Consider the following 12,605-nt stretch of genomic DNA (forward strand, 5'->3'; position numbering starts at 1 on the left):
AGGACGTTCTCACCCGGTTCCTACAAATCCCGGCAAATGTAGAGCAACATATTACGAACGGGAAGCTGAATGTGGCAACGACCACAGCATTCACCACAACCAGACGTGGCCCACGTCATTACGATTGCGAAGACGATCAAAACGTAGGGTCTGAATGCAACGGCAAATTCTACACCAGCTCACCGACGGAAATCGCCTGCCAAAACGCCGTATGCGTAGACAAATAACATCACTGAGACACAAAAAAACCATTGCGGCGACTGGTTGGACGAATAGCGCGCGCCGTCCGCTATTTGATCGCTTAGTGCAGCCCGTCCGCTGTAACAGTTGGGTATCTACGCGAAAATAATGAGGTTAAATATTTCGCACTAAAAGCTCTACTAAGAGCGCAGGGCACTTTTTATTAAATTGCGCAAAAAGGATCAATTTAGCGCAATTCATTCCATCATATAATTTACGAAAAGAACAAGCGCTAAAATCAATATTTAACGCTACATATCACGCATTGCACTAAATTTAATTAAACGGACGTGCAAAGTAAACCAACAATTGCGGCGACTAGTTGGGCGAGTAGGGCGTGCCCTTTCGTTATTTCGGCACTTATCGCGGCGCCTTGCGTTATTTTTGCGTTGTCGATCGCCCGTTGTTTTTAGCGGCTCGCACGAAAAATAATTATATTAAATGTTTCACGCTAGATCTAGCGCTATCTAAGCGCGCATGGCGCTAGTGATGTAGTTTTGATAAACTTGCGCGCGAAGCGCTATATTTAGCGCAATTCACTTCATCGCATTATTTATAAAACGTGCCAGCGCTTCGGTTATTTAACGAGTTGCGAAAAAAAAACAATTGCGGCCACTTGACTAGTTGCGCGCGTCCGTCTATTATATTAGCGCTAGTCGCTATCGAGTCCGTTCTCTATCTTAGCGCTAATCGTCGCTTGGCCAATGTTTAGGCGGCTCGTTTGGCGAAAAATGTCAAATGGTTTGCGTTGGATATAGCGATATCGTTGCGCGTATGACGTTAGTGATCTATAGATCACTCGACTACGATGCGTTGATTTTAGGCCAATTTTTTCTATCATATGACTTACGAAACGCGCAAGCGCTAAAATAAATGTTTAGCGCTGAATAATGCGCATCACATAAAATTTGATTGAAGGAAAATTCTCGGCTGAAATAAATTGCGTTTATATTTTGCCGTTTAATTTCGGGCTGGCCGGACTGCCCCTTGTCGACGACACCCAGAATATAAACTGATGAATTTGTTGGCGATTGATCTGTCCCATATGAACAGCGGCCCATCTTTGACGGCTTTTCCTATTTACGGCCGCATATATGCCTTCGCTGCTCAATAAATAAATTGAAGATGACCCACCTTCAACACCGGAAGCGGTTCGAGCTGGAGTAGCCGCTGTTGGCCAGCGCCAACGAGGTGAAAAATATCAAAAACTCAGGTGACTTAGCATGGTTTGCGGATATTTTTTTAGCCAGATGTATCTGGGAACTGGGAAGCGCCTTCTTTTCGCTCTCAATAGCAAATGGCTGCGAGCGGTGGCCGCTGAGTTTTTCAAATGTTCCGTCTATGTGGTGCGAGCCAGTAGCCGCTGCCGGTGTTGGAGGTGGGCCATCTTCAATTTATTGGACAGCAAGGGCATACGGCTATAAAGGAACGACGGGTCGCTAACGATCAGCTACTCTGGGTGTCGTCGACAAGGGGCAGTCCGACCAGCCCGGAATTAAACGGTGAAAAACTAGCGCAATAATATTAAGCCAAATATTTGCTAGATATGCGCCCGGTTAATTAAATTAAAAACAATACGCTTTAATAAGGGCTAAATTTTTATTTTAGGGCTTGCGCGTTTCGTAAATTATACCATGAAATAAATTGCGCTCAATTGATACTATCGTGCGCAACTTAATGATTAGCACCCTCCTGCGCTCTTAGTAAAGCTTGTTCTAGTGAAAAATATTTTACCTTATTATTTTTGCGTATATATTATAAAAGGTATTGCGCTAAATTTAGCGCCTCGTAGTTTATCACAGGTAAATCACTAGTGCCATACGCGCTTACACAACGCTAGATCTAGCGCGTAATATTTGACTTAATTATTTTTCGCGCTACATATTTATTTTTGCTGCTTATTTGTGTTTGTAAATTATGTAATGAAATTCAATGTGCTAAATTTTACGCATTTCGCGCAAGTTAATCTTAAGTTAATTATTAGCGAAATGCGCGCATAGAGAACGCTAGATCTAACGCTAACAATTTAAAATGTTTGGCCGCGAGCAGCGAGCCGTATAAAACAGTGGAAGGGCGACGATTAGCGCTAATAATATAGCCAACGGACTCGCGACAAGCGCTTATATCATGTACAGGCACGCTCTTCTCGTCCATTGGCCGCAATCGTTTTCCCTTTCGCAACATTTTATTCGTCGATTTTTTTAAAATTAACGAACCGCTTGCGCGTTTCGTAAATAATACAATGAAATACGAATATTGCGCTAAATATAGCGCATCGCGTGCTACTTTATCGCAAACAAATCGCTAGTGCCACGCGCGCTTAGATAGCGTTAGATGTAGCGCAACAAATTTCAATGGATTTTTTTTCGCTTATAATGAGCCGCAAAAAATAGCGGACGGACCAGCGATAAGCGCTGAAAAAACGGACTCGCGTTACTCGTGTGACCAGTCGCCTATGGCACGTTTTTAGTGCCATAAGTAGCACCTGAACCCAGCACCTGAACCCTCAACCTCAACCCAGCACCTCAACCCTCAACCTCAACCCGGCACCTATCTATTTTCCGGCGCTATTTTTTCAAGCTACTTTGTCAAGCTATGCTGACATCTAGCGGAGGGAAAATTAAGCGACCCCGAACTTACATTGTGCCCCCTAGTTACAGAAATGTGGAAAGTTGTCTGCTACACTTTTTTTGCTTAAGCAGTCGCGTGGCTTTTTCGTTGGTGTTAAATAATATGCGTTACATTAAAGAAGGTAATCCGGTCTCATTTATTTTTATTGAACCGAATGTTATTTTTGGGGTAGAGCTGGTTATCCAGTCCATTTTTTTATTGTGCCACATCTTTTGTTTAATTTGACATTTTTTCTGAATACTGATGTGACGTGTTGGGGAGCTGGTTATCCAGTCCAATTTTTGTTATTTTACCACATCTGATATTAAATATTAATTATGATATTTCATTTATCAAATAACAAAGTAAAGAAATTCTGACCAGTTATATATTGATGCATACAACCCATTACATCATAGTTTAAACAAAGCTAATAATAATACTCCTGATTACTCATTGCAGAGCTGAAATACTACCTTTTACATTACCTATTCAATGTAATGTCTGATGGGCCAATAATCTGTGTCATATGACTTGCACTTCTTGAAAATTTACTCACAGAACAAAGTACATTGATCCTGTCATAGTTCTTGACTGCAACTCGTTGAACAAGCTGTAAGTACACACATACAGTTTTTGTATCATTTCGTAACTTTTACTGACTGTTTATGTTTGATTCATATGCAGATTTTTTTGGCATTCACAGTCAAACATGGAAGATTCACATTCACTCAGCAATTCTGAAATTGTTCACGATGAAACAGATCTAGCTGAAAAGAGGCTAAATGAAGCCATGGCACAAAGGAAAAAAGAATTACAACACATGAAAAATATAATGGGGAGACAAATTAAACAGAAGAACAAAGAAGATCGAATCAGAATTTCTCAGTTCAAAGTAATTTATTTGTCATTAATTTGGTTACGTATGCCTACTTAAAATAATTATGTTATATTATTACAGGAATCCTTTAAAGGAAAAAGGAAGTACCTAATCGAAATAAACCATGGAAAACTATCGAATGGCAAAACTATTGGAATTCTTTGGGTAACCACGAACAAAACAACCTTGACAGGAGGAAGTCCCACTGCCACAAGAGTATCTACACCAAAATAGATGAAATGGCTGAGAACTTCAATGCTTCAGTTGTATGTTTAATTCGTTATCCCAACGGAACCCAACATACCAAATATGTTTTAGCCAGTGGTGGGGGAATTCAGTTTGCCCAATCAGAAGATGGCATTCTTATAGATCAACTTTGGGTTCGACATTGGAACAAAAAACAAGGTTGCTTTTTTGCTAGTGTATTCAAATTAGAAATTGTTTTTAAATTAAAATTATGTTTTTCAGAGAAAAGACAGAAGTTGTGTGAAGAAAAGGGCATATGGCAAGAGAGAGCCAGCAAGAGAGAGAGAAGAGGTATTTCTTGTTTCCTACAAATTTTTATAGCTGTGTTAACATTTGTATTCTAATTTAGGACTGAAGAAAGTAATCGACCAAGACAATGAATCACTACTTCATGACAATCCAAAGCAGAGAAACTTCATTGAAAAAGGAGCCAGCAAAAGAAATAGAACAGGTTTTCATGTTTTCTAGTTACTTCTATACCTGTGCTAACATTCATAATATAATTTAGCAAAGAAGAAAACTATCGAACATGAAAATAAATCAGTACTCCTCGAGAATCATGAGCAGAAAAACTCCATTGAAAGAGGTAGAAAAAGCATTATGCTAATAAATTTTGCAATTATTAGTGCTTAAAAAATTTTTAAAATTTTAAAGGAAAAAAGAAAAAGTCGAAAGAGAAAAAAGATTAAAGGACAGGAAACAATAAAATGAAATCATCTAAAGAGAGAGCAGGAGAAGAAGAAGAAGAAGAAAAAGAAGAAGAAGAAGATCAAGAAGAAGAAGAAAATCAAGAAGAAGAAAAAGATCAAGAAAAAGAAGAAGATCAAGAAAAAGAAGAAGATCAAGAAAAAGAAGAAGAAGAAAAAAAAGATCAAGAAGAAGAAGAAGAAGAAGAAGAAGAAGAAGAAGAAAATAACAAAATGGAGAAACAGGTGAAGTGTAGTACAAAATATACTCCTCCGTCGAAAAATGCAAAGCAATATCCTTCACCAAATTGCCACGAAGGTAACAACAAAGATAATATTATTTCCACTCAGGTTGTGTTTAAATTATTGATTTTTCAATGGTGTGTACAGATGTGGACAGTTTGCTGACATTGCAAAATGAGAGAAATAATTTATCACCTCTTTCCTCCGCTCCTCTTTCACCGTCCAGCACAAGGTCTTCGTCTCCCAATTATCAACACCGCGAAGGTATAATTTATATCAGTCTTCTTTCAACTAAAATTCTGATTATTTTAGTATTTACTTCTCTACGGTACAATCAGAAGGGGAAATATTTGGGCCAAGCAACTCTGGAATTCCTCCGCAAACGACATTGAAGCGGGTGGCAGATGGTACGGGGGTACTGCGGCTGCTTCTCTTATAAAATATCTCGTTTTTAATAAAGACACCAAATTGGCAATTGAGCCATGCGTAAAGGTCAGACGTTTATCTGCGCCTTTCCAAACACAGGGAAAAACAAGAGGAACAAGACGAGGAAATGGAAGGTTGCCTGGAAGACCGAAAGGACGAGGAAAGGTCCCAGCAGGAAAAAAATTATAGAACAGAAGTTCGTCTGATTTGTTCTCCAATACGCTGATTTGTATTTCAATGGAAGTGTAATAATATAAAAGCGTTAATTACCAAGCATCGAAACGTTTTTTTATTTGTTGCGCTATGATAGTCGAAAACCACTTCTTTATTTCCTTAATTTAAATTACAGTTAAAAAATGAACATACCACCTTTTAAATATATAGAGTGGTTCGAGGTAGGGCTGTGGGCCGGGCCATAAAAACCCGGGCCACAGCCCGGGCTGAAAGAAAAAAAAAACCCAACTCGACCCACCGAGGAATATTTTGTACGGACCGGGCGAGGGGTTGAACCGCCGGGTTCGCGGGCCAACCCGAGCCGTGGCGCCATCTAGTAGTCACATAGAGAAGCTCGTTATTCACTATGCCTGCGGCCTCAAGAAAGACCTAAAAATATTGCCGCCAAATGCTCTACGAGAATTTCGTTGCATGAAAAGTAGGATAAGTGGTAGAAAAGGGCGTTCGTGTTCAGAAGACATAATTGTCGTGTCAATGTTGGAAGAAGAAGATAATTAAGAAAATTAGGGAATTTTTTAAAGTTTGTCAAAAAAAGTGTGTTTGACCCGATTTTTACCCGGGCCGTTACCCGGCCGGTAAAAATTTATTGACCCATTGGCCCGGGCCGAACCCATTTACTCAGTTGGCCCAACCCTCTCCGACCCGCGGAAGAAGAAAACCCCATCTAAAAAAACCATAAAAAAACCGCCAAAAAACGTCCGTACCACAGCCCTAGTTCGAGGTTGCCATCTAGGATAGGTCTTTCACCCAGTTTGGTGCAACCACATCCAAAAAGCATTACATTGTCCATAACAAAAGGGTACGAATGGAAGGACAGTAAAGGAAGGGAAGAATAGAGTGGGGAAGAAAGGGGTTGGTCCCTCTTTTTTCACTTTCCCTTTGTCTTTCCATTCCTACACTTTTATTATGGACAACGTCAATGTTTTCCATTTGGTGGTTGCACCAAACTGGGAGAAAGACCTATCCAAGATGGCAACCTCGAACCACTCTTTAGAACTGATCGAAAACCATGTGTTTGTTCATAACACATTGCTATTTCTTAAGTAAATAAGACAAGCTCCGTATCAATACATTCTAACTTAACTACCCAGCAATCTTTTTCATGACCGTCAACGTATGCTCACCAACTTAAGACATAGCTTTGTCTTGATCGTTTTTAGTTCATAGTCCTACGTTAATTGCAGTTTCCAATATTTATAACTTAACCTTCACAATATATATATATTACAATACATTTTATTTTTTTGACAAACAATTTAGTTCATAAATTTTAAAATAAATTAAAACAACGTTTTTAATAGAGGAAGGGACTTGAAATAATGTAATGTGAAAGGTAATTGAACAAGTTTTTTTAGTATAAATTGTTGTGACGTATTTAAATGAAAATCATTCAAATTTTAATTTTCTCAGTAATTTTTATGGTTGTAGAGACTGAATCAAACCTGTGGATACCTGTGGATTCCACAGGTAATCGGCCTGAGGAAAGAAGAGGGAGAAAAATGGGTACCCTTTTTTTAATACTTTCCTTTTCTCACTTTTCTTCCCTTGGGCCGATTCTCTTTGGATTTGGTAACCAAAACAGTAAACAAAAGGGGAAACATAAAAATTTAACAGATTTCCTTTTAAATACGTCACAAAAATTTATACTAAAATAAAGCTTGTTCAATTATATTTCACATTACATTATTCCAAGTTGTATTCTGTTAACTGGAAAGGTTTCGCGAATATTTGTTTGCGACACCCTCTTTCCCTATGCGAATTACTAAAGAGAAACACGAACTAGAGGGAAACTTGGCGGATTCAAAAGGAGTGCGTTAAACCCCCGAAACCAAAGGGGTACACGTCAGTCACTTCCTCTATTAAGAAAAACAACATATCTAAGGCTCGCTTCGTTTCTATTAACAAATTATTATCAATTACTCTTTAACCAATAATTATTTAAAAAAACAATAAACAATTATCCATTGGAAACTCTAATGATGAAATGATGAAATGATGAAATTAAATTAAATTATTAACAATTATTCATTCAAAAATTAATTGTAATCACAAATTATTTAAAATTATGCATTGTAAAATTTAATTTGAAATTTTCTAAATAATTTTATATTTAATTTTAAATAACTATTGAAAAAAACTTAAGACTTGGCTATGTCTGAAGAAAAAACAAACAGGAGCAGCACTCATGGTAAGGCCGATAAAACATTCAACTTAACATATAATGACAAAAACATGAATTAGTTAACTTTATATACAGCTACCAATCACTAGCGCAAGGTATAATATCGTTTTTAAAACAGGCTAATCTTAAGACAATGCTTTGTCTTAAAAAAAAGAGAGAATAAGCCCTCTTGGTAAGGCCGAATAACCTTAGACTTAACATATAATGACAAAAACATGACAAATTAAACTTGAAATACAGCTACCAATCACTAGCGCGAGGAATAATATCGTATTTAAAACAGACAAATCTTAAGACAATGCTTTGTCTTAACAAAAGAAAGAATCAGCCCTCTTGGTAAGGCCGGCAAAAAAAATTAAACTTAACATATAATGACAAAAATATGAATAAGACAACTTTAAATACAGCTACCAATCACTAGCGGAAGGAATAATATCGTATTTAAAACAGACAAATCTTAAGACAATGCTTTGTCTAAACAAAAGAAAGAATCAGCCCTCTTGGTAAGGCCGGCAAAAAAAAATTAAACTTAACATATAATGACAAAAATATGAATAAGTCAACTTTAAATACAGCTAACAATCACTAGCGGGAGGAATAATATCGTATTTAAAACAGACAAATCTTAAGACAATGCTTTGTCTAAACAAAAGAAAGAATCAGACCTCTTGGTAAGGCCGGCAAAAAAAATTAAACTTAACATATAATGACAAAAATATGAATAAGTCAACTTTAAATACAGCTACCAATCACTAGCGGAAGGAATAATATCGTATTTAAAAAAGCCGAATCTTAAGACAATGCTTTGTCTGTTACTTTGAAAAAATGAAGACAAAGGTATGTCTTAAGTCGGTGAGCATATGTTGAGTGAAAAGGGGATTAAATATAAGACAGTAAAATGTGGGCATGTTGAGTAAATATATTTGTAGGCCTTCGTTACAATTGCATTAGTGCAGCTAACGTCCAGGATATACTGCTCAATCCATGGTGTATAACAATCGTGAATCTATGCTCTTTTTTACCAGCGAACACGTTTCTCATTCTGGTGCACCATAACGGCGGGGAATTCGTACTTGGTGTAAAACGCCAGATTTGTTTGAAAGCATTGCAACGAACAGAGACAAAAAACAAACAGTAAAGAAATCAAGTGTAAAGTCCTTCGAACGGGAGTTGAAGTAGTGACCTATGGATATCTTTGTACAACGCTACATTCCACCGCTCTACAAATTGAGCGATCGAATGGATATGAATCAAGCAAACTTCAGTAAGTATTAACAAAAATCTCATTCAATTCTCACGTATAGTGTAAAGGTTTCTAGGCTGTGTATTTGCCAATAGACAACTCTGAATAAGATGTTACAACCATGCACTTATATACCGAAGATTGAAAGTTAAGAAGGTAGCGGTTTACAAAAACTTTGACTTTTATCATAAACAGTTAGCCTCAGGGAAGGTTGCATTCGTGACGACCTTCTTGCTAGGTGGGGTTACTGTTGCTGGGAGGGGTTGCTGCGGTCTATTACATTCCTTCCCCCCTTCGACAAGAAGAAATTGGTCCTCCAATTTTTCCTCTGTTTCCCGATTTTCTTCTTCTCCTTACTTCTTTCCTGCATGTGGCGTGACAATAGTTTGATGAAACCATTTTTTTACCTGTCACCAGCTTGACCTATTTTCTTTCCTTCACCGTTTTCTTTGTTTGTTGAGCTATGGGTATATAGTTGGAGACAAGAAATACAAGATCCTTTTACTGTTCTTAATTGGCTTTAGGCTAATAAAAGTGTTAGTTAATAAATGATTGTCTACGTTCCTTTTTTATAGGAATGCTACGACAGATTTTAATAATTTTTTTTTTGTCTGCTTTTCTCTCTTTTCTTCTTTTAGTTTTTTCTTGACGTTCTTTTACGTCTGTCCGTCGTTTTCTTTCTTCGTTAGTTTTTGTGTTTGCTTGTTATTGCTTGTTGCATGTTGCTATTTTTTTTTAAGGTTAGTTGTTTTTAGATTCAGTTTCCATTGAGCATCTGCAAAGGTCTTCCCATACCATTCCATAACCCACAACGTAAGTGCACATCGTGTGATTTCCTGTGCATTTGCGAGCATGATCTGATTCCCAGTTTTCTTCCATAATTGGGTAAATACTTTGTTGTTTCGGTGCGCTTGGTTGAGCTGGGGGTGATTGTGAGGGTCTTTCCATGGTAAGGGGTGTAGGAGCCGTCATCCTCCCAGATAACACAGTGCCGTCCCAGAGACGTCCCAAAAACGTCATTTAGAGACGTCTGAGATGTACTTGGAACATACCAGATTTCCAAGTTTACATTCCTTGGACGTCTTTTACGCATGGGTAATGTCCGCTTCGCCGAGATTCCATACTCGTACCTATCTCGTCCCATTGGATAGACCTTGGACGTTATTCGGACGGAATTGGGATGTCAATGGAACAAGTGAGATGCGTAATAAACGTCTTGTATACAAATAGTATCCTCATTCGTTCTCAATTTTTCCGCTGCATATATTGATGAATTTGCGGCAATCCCGCTATTTTCCATAAAATAAAGAGACTCTGTAATTTATCTGAAAAAACTGAAATTTATTTTATTTCTTCAGGTACAATATGAAACTCAAAGTAGTTAAATTAATCAATTACAATATGAAACTCAAAATAGTTTAACTTATCAGGTACAATATGAAACGTGATTCTTAAGAGATTAAATAACTGTTTTCTTTTTCCAAAATCCATCTAGTTGATTCTTCAGAACAGGTCGCAGCGAAAATGCGATCTCCTTCTTGTCTCCGTGATGCAGATGTTGCTATTTTGTATACGTATCGTCTGGTCGACGATATATTTGAATTCCGACCTTGATGGTAGAGGATCATCTTTAAGCAATCGCATGGTTAATTCTTCTATACTAGTTTCCCTTCTTCTTCGATAACTGCCATTGTTCGGTGTGCCAATCTTATAGTTCCCCAGGCGTAGGAGATGCTGTATAGTCGAGTCCCAAGTTGTTCGTCTTCTAATGGGCTGTTGAATAGAAATTGGACATCTTGAAGAGTCCAACGTCTTGTTTTAGACTTATACAATTCTCTGTAATCGTTGCATACTGAAGTATCCAGGCCGGTATTTTGAAGGCATGTAGTTAGCGTGGTTTTGAACATCTCATATAAAATTTTTGTTGTTTCTGCAGGAAACGTCAAGTACGTCAGAGGGATTCCAACCACTTTATGATATTTCGATCTGTCGGCTGGTGTCGTAGAGACGGCTGGTGTTATCCGACTCCGGTATTCGAGGAATTTCCAGGAATCCTTTTACTTTTAGTAATGTTTAGCTGTATGAATTGCTAGTTGTTCTTTCTCCCCACACGATCGATTGGGGATTTTGATTTTAGATGAATATTCCCTCCTGTTGTGTGGTATTTATCAGTCCGAAAGGGCTTTCAATTGGGCGATCTGGTTTCTCCTGTCATAGCGTGATCTGTTCTGCTATACAGTTTAGGGTTTGGTATTCCTTTATGGCATACCATTAACCTTCTCCTGTAGGAGTGGCTGTGAAACTGAGTCCCGTTGGTCCGATTTGCATGTTATTGTCACCACATTTTTCAACGTTGGCCATCCGCCAGCATTCCAGAGGGGTTATTAATATTGTTTCATGTGAGTAAACTGTATCGAAGGATCCGATCCAGAACGATCCGGTTATTTTCTTTGTTTTAGTCCACTGTCGACATGTCCATCCTTTCCAATTGGCTGCTGGTTTTTGTTTAGTCACCAATGTATAAGCAGTTGGTATACTTGATAAGTGTTGTGCTTCAGATTTTTCGTTGTCACAGTAGTAAGGCGATTCGAAGTCAAGGATTCCTCGTATTTTCATATTGTTACAATCGAAGACGGATGCGTAGATAGGGTAAGTAGGGTTAAATGAATGAAGGAGGCAAAGAAGGAAGAGTAATGTCTGCATCTGTGAAGAAAAATGAAAGGGTTTAGTAATCTGGTCCTTGATATCGTGTTCGTAAATTGTATCGGTGGTTGGTTATTGGATCGTTTTGGAGTTGTTTACGGTAATGGTTGGGTATTGTGTGGTTTGTTTGTTCTTTTGGTTCTCTTTCGTTCCTGCGTGGTTTGATATTCATCTTCACTGGATCTACCAGCTGCTGTTTCCTTGGTCGGCCTGGTCGGTGTTGGTGAATTGTTGGTCGTCGTTGGGCTTCAACTTTTTCTGGTAGGTTTTCTAGTATTTTTTCTTCCTTAGTTGTGTCTTGTTTCCTTGGGATGTAAAGTTTGAGATGGTTGGTATGTACCACAGATTCCAGTTGTTTGTTTTCAGTGTGCTGGATCTGGTAATTGATATCCGAGAAGCTTCGTGAAATTTGAAATGGTCCGTTCCAACGATTTATGAATTTTCCTGCTGCTTGTGGCGCCTATGTTGTATTTAGTAATTTTCGTGGTTACATCGTAGTATTTTTTCTGTCTTGTTTGGGATTTGAAGAGATGTTCTCTTGCCAGTTTTTGAGCTTTTTCCCACTGCTGTGAATACACCGCATTATTGGTTCTCGTCCGAACAATAGAAATAATGGTGTTTCTTGAATTGCTCTGAGAGCTTGTTTCGCGGTGTTGTAGGCAAAAGTAACGAACGGAAGGTATTTGTCCCAGTTAGCAGGTTGGTCTGAGACGTAACAAGCTAGCATGTCACAGAGAGTTCGATTGAACCTCTCAACCAATCCATCTGTTTGTGAATGATAGGCCGTAGTCCTTATTTGTTTGACTTTGAATAGTTTACACACTTCTTGTATCAAGCTGGATAGAAAGTTAGTACCTTGATCTGTTAGAACTACTTCTGGAGATCCATATTTAGTAAATATCTTATTAACTA

The 12,605-nt window shown here is 38.1% G+C and overlaps 1 pseudogene; it reads left to right on the forward strand.

Annotated features, from left to right (window-relative positions):
- The first annotated feature begins 2,902 nt into the window (after window positions 1-2,902).
- LOC123474304 lies at window positions 2,903-5,537 on the forward strand (annotated as a pseudogene).
- Window positions 5,538-12,605: the final 7,068 nt, after the last annotated feature.

The sequence above is a fragment of the Daphnia magna genome, linkage group LG7 (assembly GCF_020631705.1).
Source record: "Daphnia magna isolate NIES linkage group LG7, ASM2063170v1.1, whole genome shotgun sequence".
Lineage (NCBI taxonomy): Eukaryota > Metazoa > Arthropoda > Branchiopoda > Diplostraca > Daphniidae > Daphnia > Daphnia magna.